This window comes from Heliconius melpomene, chromosome 10 (genome assembly GCF_056956725.1).
Source record: "Heliconius melpomene rosina isolate 202511_hmr_F chromosome 10, ASM5695672v1, whole genome shotgun sequence".
In the NCBI taxonomy this organism is placed as follows: Eukaryota; Metazoa; Arthropoda; class Insecta; order Lepidoptera; family Nymphalidae; genus Heliconius; species Heliconius melpomene.
Window position 1 is genome coordinate 8,330,392 of NC_140398.1, and position 23,793 is coordinate 8,354,184.

The window sequence follows — 23,793 nt, forward strand, 5'->3', positions numbered from 1 at the left end:
AATACTCTCCATTCTCCACTTTTCGCCGTAGTTTTCGTAGAGACATGGATGGATGTTGAAAGATGAAACTCAATGTTGCGCTTTAGTGTTTATGTTGCCAAAACGTGGATTTGTTTTATCTTTCCAGAAGATATCAAAACAACTACGGACAAAAGTCAGACGTGAGCAGTTCACTCTACCTGCTATAGTTGTCTCAATTTTTCCTCTGAGGTTTGTTTGTATATCTGTATTATATTTCACGCCACCTGTCTATTAGCTTTTATTACCTTTTTAGCTTCACGCTGTATTTCGCACATAGGAGGGTAGGCAGAGTAAAACTGGGGATATAGAGTTAAGACACTCCGTTCTCATTAAAACTCTTCGGTTTTTGTCCATTTTTCGTCGAATTGTCGAGGCATTGCGCGTTTTGTGGCAGAACACACACACAGAAAACACAAACAGAGAAAATGTAAATATTGAATATCTATATCGGGGCAATGCCCGAATCGAAGGAATCGAACCCACAACCGTTTCTTTTACAGTCGCATGCTAGTGCCCCTGCGCAAAAGTCAGTCTACTAATCATAGACTAAATATGGAAAACAAAATGACATACTACTATTAAAAAAAAATAAAACGATTGTTAACCAGGTACACGTAGTGGTGTTCTTTAAAACATTGAACAACTGACCAATGTGTTTTTCAGCTGTTCTAACGGTTCGTCACAATCAGTTCAATTCTTGTTAGGTCTTTGGCCGCTTACTGTTATATATTTTTATTATTACAATTGAAAAATGCGAAATAAATCTATAAAGAGTATTAAATTTTTCATAAAATTCTCATTAAGAAAACGTCACCACGCCTCGTTATTACTTTGGGTGACCGGCGCTGATACAAAAAGATTTTAATTATTCCTCTATCGATAGTCCTTTAAAGTTTTGCCATTTACCGTTGCTGTTTTTATTGAAAAATAAAAGGGATTCCGTCGCAAAAGAGCAACGAAAACGTAATTCAAATCACTGTCGGTATCACGTTTCATTGATGAAGACCGGCAAGCGCTGAGTAAAGCGACATGGTAAAACTAGTTGCCGTTTGGCGCGCTGTTGAGGAGGACGTGTTGTTGTTGTCTTTTTTCACGTAGAAAATAATATAAATATTCGTGATTTAACAATATTTGTGCGTGATTGTTACGTGTTTGACTTTAATTTGTGTGTTTGTATCGGCTCAAGTGATTAACGTCTACGCTTTATAAGGTATTTATCATTTTATGTTTATATTATACGTGAACTCGTATAGGTAGAGCGATGGTATGTTTAAAATACTATGGCATTTTTTTATGGAAAAGAAAGAAAGAAAATAATGTGCCATATTGTTCGTTGAAATATAACCCCGAAAAAAGTAAAAGATGAAGCCTCAATTTACCGGTCATGTTTTAATACCGGTCGCACCATTTCTAGCAGTGCGTAGGCGGATGTTTTGAGGAGGTTTTTTTTTTGTAATAATAATATCTTCTTCATCTTCATATTATGAAATCGAGTGGTGAATAAAGAAATATCTCGCCATATTATTTTGTAAAAGAGATTTTGATTAGCGAAATGTTTTGAAAACTTCGCTCGTGTATAATTTTGTATGCAGTTATTTGCAAAATACGTGCTTAAAACGATTTCTGATAAGTTTCTAACTTTCTCGTAAAACGCAATTTTAATTAGAAAACTGACTCAAATCTAGATATTAACATGAAATTAGTATAATCTTAAATGCATTTATTTTTTATTTTGAAGCCAAACGATATCAAAGACATTAAATTCAAATCAAACTTCCATTCAATGTTTTTTTTTTCATATCAAGATAATAAATTATTTTAACTCAACCCTTTCAAGTCAGGTAGGTTTCTCGTTCTCCAGTACTACTTTAATATCGATAAAAAAATTAAAGAACTTTAAAGACCTTGGCTGCAGTAACAATACATTACCTGCGTATTTACTTTTTTTACAATAAATAAAAAAAAATAACCTTGATCTTTGATGAAAGAATTGTTTATCGACTTATTTTTAAAGATATAGGTGTATTATGTTTAATATATTCAAATTATTTATGAGGTATAATTAGTAGATATTAAAAATATTATTTCTGTTTTAATAAAATTAATATGATTCGAGAATGAACGAATCGAGGTACTTTTTTCGATGTGCCTACCAAGCGATAGTACAAAACCTCTTCCCTACAAAACAATTAAAATATTTTCGTTTAACTCATCTACATATGCAAAAATTATGCAAAATACTCTACAATATTTCCATTTGTATATTTCTAAGATTGATATTATTTTCCACCAGATTGCATTTGCCGACTGAAAAATGCGAGCGCCGGGTAAAGCGCGATAAGTAATCAATACGTATTATTAAATTCAATTTATTTGTTATCGCCTCTACTGAAATAGATGTACATAGGCATCTAGTACATCTAGGTATAAATTATCTACACCATTATTTATATTTACTACGAAGTTAGCTATAGGTGGCTGCTTCGATTTTATCGTATCAATCAGCTTCACGCTTTATCCCGCATACAGCAGGGTAGGAAGAGGGAACCTAGTGTTAAACACGCCGCTCCCCACTTTCTGCCGAATTCTGTATATACATTTGGTGTTATCCCAACTCTGTAGCGCATTTTTTAAGCAGATTAGGCAACTGCTAACAATGTCTTGAATGTATCTTCAAGCTTAGCTGTCGTCACAAAATGGAGATAAGCAATAAATATCACCATCAATTCACATCGAACGCAAATCTCATGATAAGCCTGTCGCTGTACTATTAGATATTATCGCAAGTAATGATATAGAATATTCTAGGCGTAATGACTGGTGACAAAGTTGTTTCTTTTTTTTTGTATTTTAAATAAAGTATTACAAACATAGCTCATTTGGTAAATTAAATATTACCATATATGGAGGTCGTCGTGCCGCAATAGGGCAATCATTGGCTATTTGTAGATTCGATTCCAGTCGGAGGGATGAGAGTTAGTCACTATGTATGATTACTTGCGAGAATTCGAACGAATTTAATTTCCTTATATTCATTATTTTTCTCATATGATAAGACGTCATTGTGATAATACTTTTTTTTTGTTTAATATTACCAAAAACATAGTCTTAAAGGAACCTACAAAGTATACATATTACAAATTAAATACGCTGATAATTTTTAGGAGAATAGGTACAGTATATCCTATGTCCAGCAGTGGACGAGGACAGGCTGATGATGATGATGACGATGATGATAACGAATAATTAAGTATAATAATTATTTTTTATTAACTTTTTTTAAATATAAAATCTAACTGACAAGATTGTCAATGTCAAGCCAGATATTATTGGGACTAAAATTTTTATTAGAGCAAGTCGTATCAAGTATACGGAAACCTCAAACGGTATCACCACACGCATCATCGAAGATTGCATATAAAATAACCATGCATGTGCCATGGAAATGTTTTATTAATATTTTAATTTAACCTTGAAGTCTATTTCTGCGTGACCTTCGTGTTTTTCTTTTAGCGCTACGGACTTAAATAGCCGGTGAATATACCCCATCAAAAAGAGAGCATTTTTTTCTATAGATTTCTTGTTACTTATAGAAAAAGTAAATCGGTCCATAAATTATATTATAAATTATTTTTTTATAATTATCCCTTGATGCGTGCCTATTTAAATATGCTGTTTTACTATAGCCCTGTTATATATAACGTATATAAAATTAAAAATGTAACATATAAAAGAAAATATGTATCTTTATACCGTAAGTACATATACTACACTTACTCGTACGCAGTAGTGGATAGATCAGAAGAAATGAAAATATTAAATATTTTACTCCTCTGAGTGGGAATCGATCCCTCAACTATCGCATTTACAGTCGCACTCTTGTGACCCTGCGCCACGACGGTCTCTTCGTGATCATTTTCCTTTAATTTTATTAGTTCCTCTGGTTTCCACATAAGGAACTACAACGTAAAATGCAACAATTCGTCATCGTTTGACTCATTCTTAGTCGCTGTAGAGGTGTGTTAATACAATAATTTTATATAACGTAAGGTTACCTTATAAACGATTATTTTTCTTTTCTACACAATGCTCTGTAATTATTAATTGGTAAAAAACAATAAAAACTTTTTAATAGTTTTACAATCATTAAATTATTATGAGAATAATTATTAATTACAATAATTGTAAAACTATAAAACATGTCCTTTTTATCTACATGCGCATGTATAGAAACACACGGTGGCGGCATTGCCCGCTTGAACTACACGATTACTTATTTACTAATCTGAATCACTTTCGTGTTCTTATGTATGTTTGCTGTAGTACATGTTTTGAAAGCGATTCCTTACAAATTTCCAACCCCTGTTCTAACGCGGAAAAGGTGATAATGTCCTTGTTCAAGGTCAAAACAATATCTATATCTACAATTTTTTATTAAAATCCGTTCAATGGGTTAGGCGTGAACGCGAAACAGACAGACAAACATAGTTAATTCCGTACATATTTTTATAATATTAATAGGCATTAACATATAAATGTATATGAATGAATATAAACAGACAACATATACTATCGAAATGTCAGGATCGCGGAATCTGACCACTGCCGCTCTGTTATTACGATTTGCAAATGGCATTAAACGTAGTTCTCGACAAATACCAATACGAATACTTTAGACGCGTGCGTGTTGTTTAATATGTGATATTGCAAGTAGGATATACATACAGTCACACAAAGCTTGTGATTATATATATATATATAAATATTTTAAAGATCTTTCTCGTAAGGCCATCTTGGTAATGCTCCATTACTTTGTCTGTTAATATAATAGTTATGGCCTATGGGTCTGATTCCGACTTCGATTTAAGTTAGTCTCTATACAACTATAGAAGCATATTATTATATATAAATATTGATTGATATATTATATTATCTATAATTACTTTTCATATTTATAATGTGTTGCGTCATATACAATATTGATTATCATAAATATATAGAATCTACAAGTTTTTGTATGATGACTTATGCCCACACTATTATATATGACATATATAGTAGACAAATAACGAAGGGCATGTATTTTATATATGTATCTATATATATATACACTCTACACGCAATGCCTCCAGACTTCGGCGGAAACAGGCCTCATCACACTAGGTGCCCAGGTTCCCTACCCTGTGAAGTGTGCGATGACCGAGATACAACCTGAAGCTAAACAATTAGGAAAAAACAACGAAACCGTTTCATTACTTATTGTTCTATTGAAGCTTCCTCCAATAAGACCCCAACGGAAGGATAAGCTCGATTTGCATCCTCATATTGTTACATGACAATTTATATTTATTACTGACATATTGATATCTGCAACGCAGTTTAACATTTTTGAAATGTCGCCTTTATAAAGTAAAATTATAAAAAAAATACTTTATACCTCGTACATATATCAGTGAGTTCATAAAATAAAATGACCCACAGTCATTAATTTAATTATCAGCTTATGCCTTTTTTTAACAATTACAGTTTTTTAACAAAGATCTATTATAGTAACAATACGTACATCTTACATTTTACTAAATATTATTTATATAAGTAACGACACATAAGGAAGGAAAGAGAGTCGTTCATAATTTCTTGTATGACAATCAATCCAGAAGACACATTTGTTTATGTAATACCTACATACATACTTACATTCCTATTTACTAGTGTCAGTCTGAAACTTCCTACGTAATTAGGAGGTAGAACATGAGACATATATTTTCAAGACAAGTAATTGATAAATGTTCTGTTTTTTTTTTCATTTTTATTATTTATTCCGTATAGCAGAAAGAACAAGATATTTCATTCTCCGCTGTCTGTCTGTCCTGATTTAAAACATTGCGTATTGAATGATGTAACTCAACGCCGCAATTTGTCCTCCCGCGAGTAGAGGACGAACCTTCAAACATCGCAATCAAAGTTTTGAGTGAGAGGCCTGAGAAAATATCAAAAAATTATGATTATAGAATAGCCTTAAAGCTTTATTTATTACTAGCGACCCTCTTGCGGCTTCGCCCGCTTTAACTACTGGATTATTCATGTAATGTATGTTTGCAAAGCACTTAAGATAATGTGAAAATTAATTAAACCCTAATGCAACCCGCATTTTTGTAGTTTCAATAAGGATTTTCCAATTGTTTTACACAGCAAGGAATTTTTAGTAGGTACCGTAATTTTAAATCTGTGCTACTAATCTTTTCAAGTACTTATTAAAATATATTTAAATGACTATTTTTAGATAGTTAAATGACTATTTTTAAACGGAAGAAATTATAAACAAAAACCTACCTACTAATAACTACTACAAAAAATGTGAAACCAAATATATCGCGCTGAAATAATACATTCAACTCCAATTATCCAATACGTGCAAAGGCATCTAAATCTTCGTTGCTATAGAGGCAGGCGGGTTTTTTTTTCGAGCTTGTGGTTGATGCTGAAGGGGGTATTCTGTCCCTGATGAAAAGCAAGCACGACGTGGCTGCCTGTGAGGAAAATTAAATAGAATGCATGGGCCGGGAAAATCGAACCCGGGCCGCCCGCGTGGCAGGCGAGCATTCTACCACTGAACCACCGATGCGTGTAAGGCAGGCGGGCGCGGCTGACGCATGGCGAGTGGCAAGCCGTTTCGCAGCAAGGATTTTTTTGATATTGTAACAACTTCTAAAATACTTATTAAAATGAAAAACAGTAAAAGACAGTTTTGGTCTACATTAAACTAATGTACTTATTTATATGCTGAGAGTAAGGGATAAGTGAAACTTGAGTAACATACAGCTGATGTGTCAACGGCGGGATGTGTCAACAATTAAATGCGTTTTTCTGTAAAACTATTCGCAATTTCGAAATATTGTAAAAAGCTAATTTTATCTTCGTGTGACGTAGAAAATTAATAAAGTATTTTAAAGGATAAGGATTAATACCATTATAGAAAAATATCCCTCACAATAAAAAATATATTGAAATTATTATTTTTAGACAGAAATATGATCACTACACGTTATTCTTAAAAGATACGAATATGCTCTCGCGGACTTTTTTGTAGATCTTATTAAGAGGAACAATACTCCAGTACATTTTTTTCATGTAGTACTTACCATTAGAGCAGCGCATGCGCGAAAGTGTCTCAACGGGTAGGACTTTATACACATTTATCGTATTTATGTTAATTTACATAAGAATGTACAAATAATAAACTATATATAAACCTTCTACGAAAAACACCCGACTTAATGGTGAAGACCGCATCAAAATCCGTTGGGTGGTTTAGAAGAAGAAGAGTTAGAAACAACAGACAGACACGAAAAGCGACTTTGTTTTATAAGATATAGGATTTCAACTTTTAAATTAAACAGGTAAAAGCCTCATACCACGACTTAAACATTAATTACATTCTAATTGGTAAGTGTAATTTTTAATTGGAAGATTATTAATTTGGCAAATCAAACACGATTACTTCAAAGTTTTTTTAACTTCAGATATTTATTATTTATTTATTTAACTCTTTTTATAAAGTACTTAGAACTATTTAAATTTATTTATGTTACGCATTACATTCAAACTACGCACAGTAAAAATGTGTTTTTTCTAATGTAAGGCGCGTAATGTGTAGCGCAGAACGTAAATCACCAGATTTCACATTACGTATGACCCACTGGCATCGTTATTTCTGTTTCAAATTTACTTCTTGCTTCTAAGAAAACCAGTGTGGCTGAAAGAATTACAAATTGCTTTTACTTTTAAGTACCAAGCTTAATAAAGATTGTTTACTTGAATATTTCTTTTTATTTAAGTACTTATTCTATGAAAATCTTACCTTTTAAGAAAATGATTATTAAGAATCAGACTGTTTTAATTTGCAGAAAGTATTTCAGTTATGTATTTATATTAAATATATATTTAAAATATTTGGAACAAATTGAAAACATAAATAATTATATTTAAAAAACATATTAAATTTAGTTTAAAAGCTTTGCAAGTCGTAATCTATGGCAATGACAGACAGCTTACAATTAAAGAAAATGTATTGAATTTTCTTTATTTATATTTGACATATACCTACGTAGTTATTAAAAAAAAAGCTATAATCGAAATGTGTTTTTGCAAGTAAAAAAGAACATATCATGCTCCAATTAATTTATCATCCGTCATACGTGATGAGATTAATATTGCGGCATATCTCGATATAGGTACCTTATATATTATATGGATGAATGTGGAAATACTAATTAATTAGGATTATTTTAATTACTTTCGTAGCCCAGTTTCCTGGTTTTTTATATGTTCAACAGTTAAGCATGTGGCCTCGAAGTGCAGCTTCATATCCTACTTGGTTATGTAGAATCTATCTATACTAATAATATAATAAAGCGGAAGAGTTTGTTTGTTTGTTTGTTTGTTTGTTTGAACGCTAAGATCTCTGGATCTACTGGATCGATTTACTATGTTTTTGTTTTGTATACAAGCTACATTCTTCAGAAGTGCTATAGGCTATATAATATTACATTACACATATATACTAATAAATTAAAATACTTTCTAATTTGACATGCAATTTATTCTGCCATGTTAATAACAACCGTCGTCGCTACGCGACCGCGTTCGTTACCGCGTCATTTTGATATTCATCCTTATGAAAATAAATATAATAGTCACTTTTAGCATTTCATCTAGATTGAAATTATATTTCTATAGAAATTATATTCTTATTTTCAAGCAGGCGTAGCCGCGTCCGGGTCCGCTAGTACTAATATAATAAAGCGGAAGAGTTTGTTTGAACGCTAAGATCTCTGGATCTACTGGTCTGATTTACTTTGTTTTTGTTTTGTATGAAAGCTGCATTCTTCAGAAGTGCTATAGGCTACAACATTACATTACACATATATACTAATATATTAAAATACTTTCTAATTTGACATGCTATTTATTCTGCCATCTTAATAACAACCGTCGCGTCGCTACGCAACCGTTACCGCGACATTTTGACATTCATCCTTATGAAAATAAATATAATAGTCACTTTTAGCATTTTATCTAGATTGAAATTATAGTTTACTGTATAACATTCTAATAAATAATTAAGGAGATGTAATTGATTCGAAATGACCTAGCCTTCGGGCGGCATAGGATGAGTATGACCGACGCGAAAATATTCTTATAGTTTAAGAAGGCGTAGCCGCGTCTGGGTCCACTAGTCGTACAACGAAAAAGAAAATTAGCACTGAGTTTTAAATGGATGGAAAGATAAAAGTGGAGTGAATTGAAATTCATATCCTACTACCCACAGATGCGATTAACCACAATGCATATAGTAAGATATATATATTTTAGCTTCACTATCCTGTATAAAGATTTATATGTAGGTAAAAAGGACCTAGTTTTAAGACGCTCAGTTCTCTTCTTTAGAATTCGATATAGTACTCGTTAAGAAGCGGACTTAATGCTGCTTTTTTAAAAGCTAATAGGGCTAACAGTCTCAAACATAAAATGCCACGTAGGTGTATCTATTGAGGCCAGCCGTGGCCCAGAGGTATAGTCGTGTGATTGTAAACGCAACACGCGGCAGGTTCGATTCCCGCTCGAGTAAATGAAATATTTAATATTTTCACTTACTCGCGCTGGTGTCGAGGCAAAGCGCGGCGTTGAGTTTCACCATTTAACACACAATGCCTCCAGAATTCGGCCGAAAGTGAGACGCGGAGTGTCTTAACACTAAGTTCCCTCTGCCTATCTACTGTGAGCGGGATACGGCGTGAAGCTGATTAGATTTTTTTTATCTATCTATTAATACACATATACATATCTATATAACAAGCGATACCTATAGTTAAATCTGGTCGAGTTAACGCTCACCGTTCAGCCACTGCGCTCATCCGATGTAACTGAAGTAGCGAGAATTAATTGCACTATTTCAAGTGTCATTGACATCGCGAATGCGTGCTTTGAACCGAAGCCAAACATAGTTTGAGCAGACCGTTTATTTTTACGAAGACATAGGTAGGTAGGTAGGTATAGGTACACGCACGTTTACGACGATTTACACTTTAGAGCAGTGTCATTTAATGAGATATTTCACGGTTTTGTGAAACCAGTGATATTTTATTTCAAAATATATATTTGTATATATAATATGTTATATATATAATATGTTTTCTGATGTATTATTTTTGTTGTGTACTTCTAGAAAGTTACTATTAATATGTAAAATTTTTACTTTATTTACAACGAAATGTTTTGTCGTGTGTTAGTTTATTTGCGTAGACTACAATAGACACACACTCCTTTCTGTAGAAATTTACTCTCTTAGTGCACTTCTCAAAGGTGTCTCTCAGTAAAATTTTATATGTATACTTACATAATATAAAATAGTAATAATAGTTAAATAGTATTATTATGACAATCTATGCTGAAATATTTGAAAACGTCATTGTTGCACCAAATTACCGATATGTGTATAGAAGACAAGATGGTTTATTCAAATACTAGCGGACCCGGACGTGGCTACGCCTGCTTGAAATATAAGAATATAATTTCTATAGAAATATAATTTCAATCTAGATGTAATGCTAAAAGTGACTATTATATTTATTTTCATAAGGATGAATATCAAAATGACGCGGTAACGAACGCGGTCGCGTAGCGACGACGGTTGTTATTAACATGGCAGAATAAATTGCATGTCAAATTAGAAAGTATTTTAATTTATTAGTATATATGTGTAATGTAATATTATATAGCCTATAGCACTTCTGAAGAATGCAGCTTTCATACAAAACAAAAACAAAGTAAATTGATCCAGTAGATCCTGAGATCTTAGCGTTCAAACAAACAAACAAACAAACTCTTCCGCTTTATTATATTAGTATAGATACAGAGTTCAACTTTCCTTTTCGCAAGAGTTGTATAAACTAAATATAACCTTCAAGACATTGTTGGAATGTAACGAGCGGGCAGTACGCTGTATTTACGAGTTCAAATCTCTTTCATCTCGTTTAATTTATATTATTTGTGTTGATCTAAATATCGAATGACTCTGACATGCTAATAAATAATAATACCTATATGAAAAAGAATTTATTTTTGTCTTCAACTGAAACAGAATTCAAAATAAATATAATATAACGTTAACCAGACTGGGGTAAAAAACTTAAAATACAAACCCTCGATGTTGAACCAAAGGCAATACAATGGATGCTAGATACGTACTCGAGTTATTTTCCCATAATAACAGGTTTCCTATGATTCTGACCATACTGAACGCCATATTAGAGTACAATGTGGTCACACAAGGTCGCAAGTTCGTCTACCGACGGAGTTTGTGTTCAAAAACAAATATTTATTCCGCCCGGTTCTCCATAAACCGTTATGTGGACTGGCCATTCTTGACATTATAGTTGGTATTATTATCATTGCGTATTGTTAAATATATTTACATAGATAGATACAACTTCTTTTATATATTTTTTTTTCTTTTAACCGACTTCACGAAAGGATTAAGAGGATGTATATATAGTTGTTATGACTTACACTTACAATTAGAACGTGTCATGACACATGTGTCATAATCTCAATGGTTTATTTATTTCCATTTCAATACGCAGGTCCAGTCGCACGTTGACGGTAGTTAAATATAAATACAGATATTATATAGGTACATAGCAACTAAAACTAATAAAAAATTTAAACTTTAAAGCTAAGAAAATAAAATGAGCAATTATTGTCAAAAGTGGCTTCAAGTCTCAAGGGCATGGTCTGATTCATTTTTGGTGTCTACTGTCACTTCCTTTGGTCAATGCCAGCCAGCCATTGTCTTGTAAAAGCCGAAACAACCTTGAGTGCCGGAGATAAAATCACTATGATTTACTTAAAGTTAGAGCCCATCGCATAGTAGAACTATTTTGTGCGTAGGTATTTTAAATGTGCATATTAGTAAATAGAACAACTACAGAGAGAAACAGGACAGATTCTCTTTAATATATGATGTTTTTTGTATATTTACCATTTTTGTATAAAAATTTACACAAGTACAACAAAAATAATGGATTTTGAGAAGTGAAAAGAAAAAAAAATATATGAATGTTCAATTAATAGTTGTATACACCGTCGCCCATCGTCTTACCGTCTTCCTTTTTCTAGTAGGCTAAGTTATAGTAACCAAGAATACCTACCAAAAAATACACTTGTTTTTTATGGCTGGATCCTATGTGTATCTATCATAAATTGAGGTCCGCTTATAAATTATGAAAACTTGAATTATCAAAGAGCTTCTAAGTTATTTAAGTTGAGAATTCTATGATATTCATATTAGCTTGTCAGGTGGTCTTGTAAAATCCCTAAACACTTTTGACCTTAAATTTTGTTGGGCTTTCTGTATTACTATGTATTATATATTTTATAGGGTGATTCTTAAAAACCAATTAACGTCTCTTAAGAGGATGGGGATCCTGAAACGTGACTAATCTTTCTTTTAGAGGAAATACATTTTAACAAAATGACGTTCAGCAACATCCTGGCTGATATATAAAAGAGAGTCAAAAAATAATTTACTTGCAACAGTTTCAATAACAACATGTGTAATTTAGTCTTTTTCGAAGTCGCCCAAATTGAGCTGTAGGTACATAATATTGGAGGAAACTTGAAATATATAATTATGTATATATTTTTTTCCCCAATTCTTGCCACCACACACTACATATGTCCAGCAGTGGACAAAAGAAGGCTGTTGATGATGATGATGATATTTTTTTACTTCATATATATTTTGTATGTCTTTAGATGTTTTATACAAATTACTTTTAATACATATTGTTACATAATCTCTTGTTTATCGCTTGTTACACAACGTGTAATATCTTAACGATCTGCTCGTGCCGTTCACAACATTCTCAGAGACAGTTTTAGTAATGAGGCTCACATAAATTTGCATTGCAGATGGGCTCTTTAAGAAAAGCATTAGACGCAAATTGCTTAAAATTTAAGAAATTACCTAAAAAAAACATGTATTGTCCAATTTTTTTAGGTGCTTTAAAATTCTTCTTTTTTATATATTGTAGGTTTCTTGTAACCGGTTACTTAAAATAAATTATAGATTATAATTTATTTCAAATGTGACAGCATTGAAAATTTAAAAATGATCAAAAATTAGTTACACAGGTTGCTTCTTTTTCGTATGATTATTTTTAAATATTGTGACACCTGTCGAAGGTGGCCTTATTTATCTATCGAAGGCTTATCTCATATTGAAGGTGATCTTAAATGTAAATGAATGGATACAAGTTTAAAATGTAGCAGTTAATATATTTGCCTGTTAACAATGAATGTGGGTTCCAATTCCCTACATAACAAGTAGCTCCTAAATCCTACTATATTGCTGATATCAGTAATACACTGTGCCTACACCGCGATAAGTAAGAGATACGTGAGATATTTTTTTACAAAATGAAGTTATACTAAGTTATTAAATAGTAAGTAAAAAAAATCAGCTTCCCGCTGTATCCTGCACACAAGCCGGGTAGACAGAGAGAACCTCTTTTTGCCAAATTCTGGAGGCATTGCGTGTTAAGTGGCATAACTCAACGCCGCGCTTTACCTCGACACCAGTACGAAGAAATGGAAATATAAACGTAAACAAATATTTCACTTCCTCTAGTGGGGATCGAACCCACAACCCTCACATTATAGTCACACCCTTGTGCCACTGCGCCACGCCGACCTCACTAACTAACTAATACATGCATGTTTCCAAAACTTGATAGGCCGGAAGCTGACGACAAAATGACTGAAACCATCTAATTTCAACTCCCGCACACGACACACAATACTCGGCCTTAATCTGTCATGCACACTCCCTAATGACAGTAGCCTTCGCCAAAACCGACCAAATGCGATCCACCTCTATTTTTATGGGGAATAAGGATTATTTTTGTATATTTTTTTATATATTTGATGAAATTTTAAACTTGGTGTGCTTAGGAGGTATGTATTGTACTGCCGTCATGCGATGTTGCAATGGTGTACAATGTAGTCGTACTGCTGCATATCAGTTACACTCCGATTAAACGACCTCACAAGACCTCTGTAGTGTATTGTGTTACCAGCTGAAAGTTTTACATTCGGAAATATGTTTAACAATATGATGCCTCTATGGCATATTTGTTTTTTTTTATGTAGGTATATGTATATGGTGTCTGAATTAATGCGATGATTGTAGATTCAATACAAACTTATCGAATATCGAAATAGATGTATTTTTGACATTATTAATATAGTATTTTTTTCACACTTGGAAAAGCCTACTCTTTGAAAATTTATAAAAAATTGAACGAACTGGATTTGAACCCGCCTCGATGGAAATTATCCAAACGCTGTGATCACTAAGCCTTACAGAGCGCTAGGATGCTTCCAAGAGGTACGAGTTCGAATCTCGTTACGTTCAAACTTTCTCTACCACTCTTAATTAAAATACAAAAAAATATTAATTACATTAAAGTAGACAAACAATTTATTAATATTAATATGAGCGAAGAATAACTTTAGCTTTTGAAATAAAACATATTTTAAAGTGAGGTTAAACAGTAAACTCCAATGATTCATGGACATAATCGTAGTGTTTTACCTCATCTTCCTTATGGTGTAGTCGTGCGTGTTAACTCACCGTGACTCACTTTATTTTACTTGTAACGTGAAGAACAAATTGTTATTAGGGTTTCGTACCAAAATTGTAAAACGGACTCTATTATTAAGCCTCCGCTGTCTGTGTGTCTATCTGCCCATTTCTTACAAGGCAGAACTGAGATAGATACTTAAAATTTTCACAAATGAAGTATTTCTGTTGCCCTTTTATAACAACAAATACTAAAAACTAAATTAAAATAAATATATAAGGGGGTTTCCATTCCATACAACAAACATGATTCTTTGCTCGTTTTTATAGATTATCGTACGGACGACTGTGCGCGAATTCGACTCGCACTTGGTTTTTTTACATATATTACCCAATTTGGTTTATATTGCCAAATCGTTTACAATGAATTTGCTATAAATTCAGTTCTACCATAACTTGCTGGCTACTGGCTTCTAAAAATCAATTGAAAAAAATACAATTGATTGAAAAAAAAATATTTATTTAGAATTATTTATATCATATATATAATTTTCATTAAATTTATTATTTTTATTTTTATAAAATGCTTGTAATAAATAGATATAATATATATATCCTGAATAGTTTCAATTTAAAATCTATATAAATACTTATATTACTTTTGTACTTCAATCGCTAAGGTTCCGGGTGACTGGAGTGAGTCTCTTATCGGCCGGATGCAAGACAGGCTTTTAATTTGAACCGAAGTGCCGGATATTAAGCGTTGAGAGCGAAGAAAATTATGAACGTTTTAAGGAGAACTGAGTAAAATAAAACGGCATGTTTTACTTTTTCTTTTTGAGTCTTTAGTAATTATTGTAATTTATATCGTTTTGCTTAATGAAATAAAAATTAATATAAATTGAACATAATAGGAGCTAGGTTCAGCCTGTTCGTGTTTTCTGTTCTCAAGTTTAAGATATAGGCTACATTAGGGTATGTTCGGTGATGGGGAAAGACTATACTGATCTAGTATAGTACTGATTAAGTATATTTTTTCTCACGATCTTAACCCATGATCAGTGAAGTGAAGCTAACAAGCTGTGTGATAAAGACAACCCCATATTCCAATTTGAGTACATATTTTTTTTCATATAACGTTTGTTTATTAATTTATTTTTTGAGAATGAGAATATCGTCCTGATAGTAGAGAATAGAGTACGAGTAAATTGGCACGTTAATCTATCAACATACCGAACAAGCTACGTCCAGTGTCAATTTTTTTTAAAAATTTTCGTATTAAGTAGATACTTGAACTTAGAATCTGTAATAAGAAACACTTTATTTAACTAGAACAAATTATAAAATATTGCATTCCACCTAGTACGAATTGAATCCACAACCGTTGCGTTTACAATCGTCTTGACCCTATGCCAAGACGGCCTCTCATTAGTTATTATGGACGTAATAATTGGTTAAAATAAAAATATACATCTTGTCCCATTTGAACAAGTGTCTATCTAGTTGCGGAATCATTACATATTTCGAAGGTTATTGCCATTAAGTCTTTGTGAGGTTAACTATGTTAATATTAGATTTGTATGTAACAGTTGAATATTTGTTTTGTTATGTTCTTTAATAGAACCGCACTATTGCAGTGCAGTTAGTGTATATATATCCAAAATAGGAATATATATTTGGTACTAACATTATATAGCCAAAGTTTGTTTGTGAAAATATTTATGTAAAATGAAAACCTTTTTTTTTTGTTGTATTCAAGTAAATCTATAGACTATATTTACATCAAGGTATGTATCAGTTACCAGATCCAATAATTAGTTATTTCCGTTTGATCACGAGGGCAAAGCTGCAGGAAAAAATTTTATATACCTAGGTATATTATAAAGGGAATGGAAAGTCAATAGTCAAACTAATATAGGTAACTGATATAGAAGGTAATTTTCAACTTTAAGTATATTTACCCTATTAAAAGATTTCACAACGATTAACTAATTGTGCAATAAAATGTGAGAAAAAATATTTTGTTACTTTTTTCAACGACTTTAGGTGTTTTTGTATTATTTGTTGGTTCATTAAATCACGTGATTTTAGCGTTTGAATTTATATAGGGCTACAAATTTTGAAAACGATAAAATTTTGTTTACAAATATTTTAAAAAGTCTATCTTTGTACAGAAGCGTAAATTCTTATTTAACGTCAATGGAAATAAACTTATGCTAGGTCCTCAGGTAGTGCGCTTAATGGTTCCTTTCTAAACTAGACACAAGGTCGTCCTGGATAGCTAATGAAGGGTAGAGCGAGAAACGCTGAAAAACTATAATTTGGTACAAAAAGTAGATTACACAAGCCATTGACTAACTAAATTACTTTGTAATGATTTAAGTGGAAGGTGGCAAGTAAATAACATGTTATATTATTCTTTGAAAAATATATATATTGAGAACAATATAACTGTACCTATTTACTTAACGATACTTATTTACTAAAAAAAATAAGCTTCACGCTGTATCCCGCACACAGCAGGGGAGGCAGAGGGGACCTAGTGTTAAGACACTCCGTTCTCTACTTTCTGCCGAACTCTGGAGGCATTGCGAGTGGGGATCGAACCCCTAACCGTCGCATTACAGTCACACACTTGTGCCGCTGCGCCACGACGGGATCAATTAGTTACTAATAAGTCAATAAATAAAATTTGCCATAAAAATATCGTAAATTGATTAGGCCAATTTATGTTCTTCATGTCCACATGTCTTTATAATTGACGATAAACATACATTTATAGTTTTCCAAGTCACTCCGATTCCTTATTTCTTAATGTATTTTAAGCTATTTTCAATTCGTTTCGTATATTATAAGATATTTTTGTATCTACGAGTAAGTACAAAAATTGTACCAAGTACTAATATTAGTTTATTATTCAGAATATAAAATGGTTTTTTTTTTTGTATTGGAACATATTTATATTGGCTGTCGAATTTCATATCCAAAACTACGAAATTTTAAATTAAACATACTGGCAGATTTTATTTTAACTATATGCAATATATAAAAGCTTTTAACAAATAAGGTAATTTGCTAGCAATGCCATCATCACTGCTCAATCAATAGCAGTTAACGTCGTTTTTTTTTGCATAAATACATACAAAGTAGTAATTATAGAACACATTTCTTTAATCTTTTACATTAGCTTCATGCTAGATGCAGAATTCAGTCGTAGCACAGAGGCACAAAATGTGCTGCAAAATCGACTGGTTGCAGGTTCGATCCCCACTCGAGGAAAGGAAATATTTATTTAAATTTATTTCGCTCTAGTGTCGAGGGAAAGCGCGGCGTTGAATTCTGCCACTCAACACGCAATGCCTACAGAATTTGGCGGAAAGTGGGGAACAGAGTATCTTAACACGAGGTTCCCTTGCTTACCCTGCTGTGTGCGGGATACAGCGTGAAGCTGATTTAATTACTATTATATTAAAATTCCTATTACTTATTCCTATTACGTATTTTAATTTTACGATTATCTTATTTAAATTTGTATATATCCGAGTAATTTTTTTATCAAAAATGATCATTAAAAATAATTATGAGCATTATAAGAGTATAGTAATTAATAAAATATGTCATATTTTTTTTTTCATTACAGGTGTGGTGATATAGAACGTCTACACTTATATGAGTCGGCAGTGAATCACCGGACGACGTAATCGGTTTGTGTGTTTGCTAAAAACCTTTATAAAGCTTATTACTCATTAACTATAAAATCAATATATATTAGGCGGTTAAAACGACACATGTACGTAGGCTATATAAATTAAATGTTAATTTTAATAATATATGGCGAAACGAAACTATTAATCTCCCTAAAAGATTTCATCTTAATACACTAAATATAATATAATTTTTCAATAATAATGACTTTAAATAAAGTAATCGAATGTTAAATTAATCTACTTAAATAAACAGAAAAGAAAGTCATTATAAATACTTGTGTAACGTTACATTGTTTTATATTTAAGTTATTTTTTTCTAACGCGAGTAATAGAAAGTGGATTTCTATTTAAATTATTGTACCAATGCAATGGGACATGAGGGTATCTGACAATAAATCTGGCAATAAAGAGCATAGTTGTGGGTTCGACTACTCACGGGAATTAATAACTGTAATTTCCCAGTTCTGGTAAAAGAAGCGTGGCGTCAAGCTTCACTACTCTACATGAAGCGTCACGAATTCTCGCAGAAAACGGAGAATAGAGTGTCTTAACTCTAAGGGAAGAAGTCAGGATTCGTTCTTTGTTCGATTTGTCGCAGTCTATTCAAAAATACCTTATATCAGATTCTATGAATATTTCTCATACAAGAATATGAAATCGAACCGAGAACGATTCGTGTACGGCACTAAAGTGTGAATCCTCTGCTAGTTATTTCTGCCTATCCTGCTAAAACGTAAAGCTAAGAAGATAAATGAACATTTTCTACAAATTAATTTTGTAAGCTTTGTGAGAGCCGATAACAGTAAGTAATAATGAATCCTGGTACAAATATCCCTAGTATTTAAATACATAGTCGTTCTGTAGGTGAGGTCACGTTGTTTCCCGGAGATTGCTTTCACCCACATTAATTACACGACCCGTCCTCTATTTAAACTAACTCGGGCTGAGCGTTGTGTTTAAAGATACGACTTCGTATCAAAATTTCATTATGAATTCTTAAATCTACCAATCACACTTTTTAAAAACTTTTCTCTATTAAAGCTCTATGATATGTTGTTAAGTTTAATTATTAAAACTAAAATACTGAACAAACATACAAACAAAAAACGATTCACTACTCTTTTCATCGACTTCTAAAATTACTAATAGATTTGAAGTTTTTTATTTTTGGAGTCGATGATGATCATAACTGCAAATCCACGAAAGTACCCTATAGATTTTGATTACGAGGCGCATTTCATATATAATGCAGCAAAAACTACTTAGAAGCTTGATTTTTGTTCTGTGCTCCAAGGGATCGTACACTTGAATAGTTCATATTAATTTGAGCATCACACTTTCATGTGATCTTGAGATAAACGGTCTTGACAGACGAACAAAAAAGTAATTCTATAAGGGTTTAGTTTTTTCTTTCAATGGACGGAACTCTAATACAAGCACCAAATATTGATATATTTATTATCTGTTGGATACGTTATACAGCCAATAAAGCTGTCTCAGCCCAAACATATTGTCAATACAGTACGATAATCCTTTGAGACCCGACCGCCACATCTTCCTTTGATGTTTCTAATCGGTCTTCTCAATAGAAAGCCTTTTGAAGGCAAATCCCAGTCGTTGTATAAAACTTGAATCTGCAATATATTCAATACGATTTTGTGAAAAAATAAAAAGACAAATAAAGAGAATGTAAAGTAATAAATGTACCGCTAAATTGAACAGTTCTTTTATTTTTGGTCTATATAATTTTAATTAGAGATATTTGGCGGTTTTATTTTTTTATTGTTTATTTAACAACGTTTTTATATTTAACAATAATGCTTTCTTTTTGTTTGTGCATGCACTTAAATAATTGCTAGTAGTTCCTCCTTTAAAAAGGAAACGATTACTTTTCAAATTCTACTTTTAGAGAAATATGTAGATTATAATGTATGTAACGTATCTATGTATGTGTTGTATAGATAATATTACTCAAAATTGCCTTAGTTTTCATATATTTATTTCGTTGTATTGTTCGTTAAATTCACAATAGAATATAATAGGTCGAATGTATGATACGCCTTGCTTGATAACTTGTCAAGGAGAGGCCTACCGCCCCGAACAATGCTCTATTGTTCAATTCCCGGTTTCAGAGATGCATACTTCACAGTCTTCATCTATTTCTTATATTTCAGGAATATAGAAGTTTTGATTCCTACATATTTGTATTTTGTATTGGAAGTTAATTAAAATTTCTATGTACATTTTACGTTTAGTCTTTTTCAATGTTTAGTTTATCTTTTTAAACTCCTTTATGAAGAAATAATTTTTCACGTATGCTTTTACTGCGCGACGTATATTGCGCGCATGTTATGAAACGATTCAATTTTGTTTATATGCATACAGATTACCATCAATCAGTGAAAGCGAATGAAAATAACAATATAAAAACGTTCACTTTCCGTCTTAACGATACATTTAGAAAACAGTAAGGTTTAGTACAAACGATACGGAACGGCTGAATCATGAAATCAGGGTTGGCGAAACGTTCCTCAAAAATATTTTCTGATGGTCCTCAGAAGCTGTATAAAAGTTTCTCTCATTTCATTATTCTTACGCTACAGATTTATGGCCCGTAACTTATGTTATGTAATACATTTTTTTTTAATATTAATGCATTCAAATATGTTTGACATGATTTTAAACTAGACTTATATGCCTATATATGTATATATATAATCTAGATATAGTTTGTATATTTATGCATCTCCTTAACCCTATCATTCCTTTAAGTTGTCAGCTTGACTCTAAAAGTACAATACAATTAAAATTTACTTTACTATATTATGGGATTATTCGGGCGTATGATGTATGTTGGTAATAAGGTATATAAGTATATATATATGTATAACAATTCAATAGAGAACTTGTGACTAGCCCATTTCACAGCCCTATTCCAAAGTATGCTCATGTGGATCGAAGCGGATCACGCGCACCCAAAAAATTAATAGTTTTTTAGATTTATATCTATGCATGCAATTTTAATACCTAAGGCGAGAGCAAAAAGCTTATTGTGATATTTATCATTACCGTATATGGCAATTAATAGATGGACGAAGAAAGTAATTCATCTTATTTCTCATTAGCTGCGGATGTTTCCAAACTTTGATGTAAGAGCGTGGCTCTTGCTATAAGAATCATTAAATAAGTATTATTATTTAGGTACTATAGGATATAATTGTTACTTAACGTGGTGGTGGTTATTTTTTATTTAGATCTATTATTACTATACTATATACACATATTTAGTCCGTCTTTCTCATTATTCTGTTTTTAATATTGTTATTTATAATTTTCATATTTATTTTTAATAGTTCAAATTATTTACTACTACTAGTTACTCTTAAACTAAAGCTAAGTAATCATCACTCAAATGTGATTGATTATTCTAATAATGATTACGTAAAATTTTCTCTTATATATTTTTTTTACTCTCTACGTACTTCGCATGCATACAATACATAAAGATCTAATGTATACAAAAATAAAGCTGTCTACTCTCCGCATTGTTTATAGCGCGAAGCGTTTACTCAAAGAATTATTACGGATTATTTAACTCTGGAGCGTAATTCCATGGAGCCCATCGAGAGCCGTGTAAATCGGTAATTTTCCGCAGTTTACTCCCAAATTAACGTCGATGGAGCCGGAATTCACGAGCAACTGGTGTTGGCAAATGAGTGTTTAACGTCTCGAGGCATTAGGAACGTTGCCCTGATGTATTTCTTGCTTGCTTGCGTCTTATCTTCAAAATGAGCATTCTAAAATATTTGAGTGCAGTTGCTATAGGCTTGAATTAACGAATTCCATTTTTGGGTTATCGCGTGTTGAGTGGCGTAACTCAACGCCGAGCTTTTTGTTATTACCATAGCGAGGAAATTAATTCTTATTAAATATAAATAATTCACTTCTGAATGGTATCGAACCCAGAACCGTCGCTAGTTTCTTTGGATATATTATAATAGGTACAGAAACTAAGAAAACATATTTACTTTATGTTGTAGAATACATTAGTCAGCAGATCTAAGTATATTTAATTGAATTAGGTGTTTTAGAAAGAAAATAAACATTTACGCTAGCGCAGAGCCGTGAAACGTAGGAAAAGTTCAAGTTTATTACGTTCAGCCTTCACTAACAAGATTAGTTTCATACCAGGAGCATTAGTCGCCACTCGTTTTGTATAACAGTGACATACTTCAGTGATATTTAGATCTTAAATGTGTAATATTCACCTCACCTCTTAGAGATAATAAAATGAAGCTACCTCGCAAGCATGGCGAAACTTCTCTTCCAACTACCCACATTTGCACGCTTCATACGCCCAGAATATTTCAAGGAAGGTTTTACGTGAATTAACACTGACATGTTAAATTACAGTGATACTCGTTTGTTCGTCTCGAGCCGAGTCTTAGCCGACTTGAAATGTTCCTAAATTAGATTGGAAGATTTATTACTTACACAGTATTCCTGTCTTGATGAAATTCCCTGGAAATTGTCTGATGTGACCTTTAAACCTGTTAAGGCTTTAATTGTAATATGGAGAAATTTTAACCTGACTACATCGTCGTCTTGGCCCAGAGAGGTAGTGTATGACCATAAACACGACGGTTGTGAGGAGTTTGATCCCCACGCGGGGAAATTAATCACATATTTTTATTTCCACGCACTGGCCAGAGATAGTTTAGCGGCTCAACACGCATTGACTAAGATTCAGGTGGAACGTGTCTCCACTTCCCGCCGACACAGAGTGTCTTGACACTATGTTTCTCCTATCTACCGTTCTATAGATACTTGTGCAGGAAAAACTTCATGTCGTGTTGTTCTCTCGTATGAAGAGACTTCGTAATCATAAAACCAAATTAATTACTACAGTTATAAATGAAAACGAAATTATTTCAGTGTTATGAATGGTGTTGAAACACGCCATTTTTTTTTTATTTAGACAATCTGCTATGGCTATAAACCTTCCAAGAAAATGTATTAAGTTTCGTGAAAGTTTTCACCTTTTTGTTATTTCTCTAAAGTTGTTTGAAAATTTATTTACTTTTGGGAAATTGGACACAATTTTCGTAGTATTTTATATCAGCGTGAAGGGAAACTTTTTTATTGCCTATGTTCGGTTTAGCAAGTTTCTGTGTATCCCTTAGTTACGAAAACTGTTACAAATTGCGTTAGGTTAAAGTGTTTCGTTAAATCATTATATAAATGGCCATCCATATATTTTGCAGAGATTTTTTTATATTCTGGAAGAATTGATTGTCTTGAAGTATCAACTATCAATTCACAGTATCTTCTTTAAGCTTTTTTCTTAGAAAACATAAATGATCCTATCTGGAGGGTAAAACTTTGTACCAAATACGCATTAAAAAAATGCTAAAGCAA

The 23,793-nt window shown here is 32.2% G+C and overlaps 1 protein-coding gene across 6 annotated transcripts in view; it reads left to right on the top strand.

Annotated features, from left to right (window-relative positions):
• The window catches only part of LOC146535427 (uncharacterized), a 63,622-nt gene that overhangs the window by 25,336 nt on the left and 14,493 nt on the right, over positions 1 to 23,793 (top strand). Inside the window, exons 2-3 of one of the 6 annotated variants that reach the window (XM_085192218.1) lie at positions 128 to 210; positions 18,309 to 18,372. The exons of 1 other annotated variant lie outside the window; for it this stretch is intronic. The gene's annotated coding sequence lies outside the window, so the exon portion shown is untranslated. Of the gene's footprint in view, positions 1 to 127; positions 211 to 1,082; positions 1,232 to 18,308; positions 18,373 to 23,793 lie in introns of those variants that run through there. 4 more of the 6 variants (XM_085192219.1, XM_085192216.1, XM_085192217.1 and 1 more) reach the window with 4 other exon arrangements.